Source organism: Pezoporus occidentalis, unplaced genomic scaffold, assembly GCF_034315485.1.
Source record: "Pezoporus occidentalis ecotype Australia unplaced genomic scaffold, CSIRO_AGI_Poc_V1 ctg53, whole genome shotgun sequence".
NCBI classification, from domain to species: domain Eukaryota; kingdom Metazoa; phylum Chordata; class Aves; order Psittaciformes; family Psittacidae; genus Pezoporus; species Pezoporus occidentalis.
The window spans coordinates 1,847,890-1,850,000 of NW_026915866.1; positions in this window are offsets into that span (position 1 = coordinate 1,847,890).

Genomic DNA, 2,111 nt, shown 5'->3' on the forward strand with positions numbered 1-2,111 from the left:
AGCCAGCATTCCCCACACCCAGCTCTGTTTTCAGTCTCTTCTAGAGTAACACTGGCTGCTTTACAAGTTTGGTATTGGCAAGCTGGTGAAAGAACCTGTGCCTGGTTTACCAGGTAGAAAGGGGACCAGTTTGTAGTGATGCTGTCACACAAGGTCAAAGCCACCTGTGTAACAGTGCCGGCCTCAGGCCAAACACAGAGACAAGCCCACAACAGCATTTGTTGCCAAGCTCAGAAAGCCTCTGACTGCAGCACTATTCTCAAAATTTAAAGGCAGCAGGACTAGTTGAATTATTCATAGCAAGCAAACTCCCTGGCAAACCTTAGCTCTGCTACCTGTTAACAGACTGTGGGCAAACTGCCTTCTGTTTACAGATGTCTGCTATGCAGAAGTGTAGGAACTGTTCATGCAAAAGCCTAGGAGCTGTCTGCCAGTCCTTTGTTTCTGCAACTCCCTGGCCACGAGTTATACCATGTCTCAGATAACAGAGTGGTATCCATCCAGTACCTCTAAGTCCTACCCATGGGCAGAAAGACAGACAGCCTGTGGAGGAGGAGGATTCTGCTTGTGAAGCACATGGGTAGATTTCACTGTCCTTTTTTGCAGATGTTTATGCATGTATTTGCTTGTATCCATTTTCCACTTTTTCTTGTTCTCTTGTGGGAGGTTATTCTTTTTTTTCCAGAGGGTTTGGGGTTTTCTTTGCCTGTCTGGACAGCCAGATTGGAGACTGTGATGAGAGTCCATCATCAGCTGCACTTCTAGTGCTGTTCCTCTGTCTGCAGCCAGTGATCTGTCCCTTTCTGCCTTCAACAGTCTCCCAGCCACTTCCAGCTCTCCTGGTTAGATAGTCAAAACAAAGTACTTCCTTGCTTGTGCAATAGGCTAGTGCTCTGCTGTCAGTGTTGCAGGCACATCCCTCTGAAGCCTTGCACTAACCTTTCCAGAGGCAGAGTTCTGTTACAGGGACAGTCTTTAGCACAGAAACAATTGCCTTCTGGGAAGAGGAATGATGGAGCTGAAGGCAAATCTGTGTCTTTCAAGGCTGGGTTCACTGCCTAGCACTCTAGTTTGCTCCATTTGTTCTCATGCAATTGCACAGGAAGCAGCTCTGTCCTGCTCATGCAAGAAGTGCCTTTTCATATTCTACCAGCAGAAAGGAGGCAAAAGTCTTGGGCTCTGTGGTTTGTGCAGACAACCACAGAGATAGTTTGGCAGGCAAAAGTTGCCCTGAGAGGGAGTGATGCTTAATCCTGAAGGCACTAAGACAAGGCATCTCAAATGAAGCATTTTGCTCTAAGAAACTGAAAAGTTGAAATCCCTTCATCCTGGCTTAAATACTTGCACCAAACTACTACCACAAAATAAACATCACTCTTTCCTCACTTCAGCAAATGATTCAGAGGCTCTTCACAACTTTGAATCAGTTCAAGACCTCCTAAAGGCCAAAGGATAAGCACTCCAGTCTGCAATTGAGGACCTTGGCAGGTAATTGATTTCCACAAAGATCAGCTCCTCCACCACCCTTGTGCAATCAGGCAGTACTGCAGAAGGCAATGACAACAATTGTGTAGCAGCTAGCTCTGCTAATTTTCACTGAAGTGCAGAAACAAAACAACTAAATCCAGGTCTAGCTGTCTTCAACAGGGCCAAGTGCAAGGTCCCGCACATTGGTTGGGGCAATCCCAAGCACAAATACAGGCTGGATGGAGCATGGACTGAGAGCATCCCTGAGGAGAAGGACTTTGGGTGTTGGTTGACACGAAGCTCAACATAACCTGGCAATGTGTACTTGCAGCCCAGAAAGCCAACTGTGTGCTGGGCTGCATCAAAAGGAGTGTGAGCAGCACACAGGGGGAGGCAATTCTCTTTTCCACTCTCATAATATCCCACCTGGAGCATTCAGCTTTGGGGACCGCAACACAAGAGGGATGTGGACCTGCTCAAGTGAGTCCAGAGGAAGCCGCAAAAATTATCCGAGGGCTGGAGCACGTCTCCTGTGAAGACAGGTTGAGAGAGTTGGGCTTGTTCAGCCTGGAGAAGAGCAGGCTCCAGGAAACCTTATAGCAACCTTTCAACACCCTAAAGGGGGCCTACAAGAATGCTGGAGA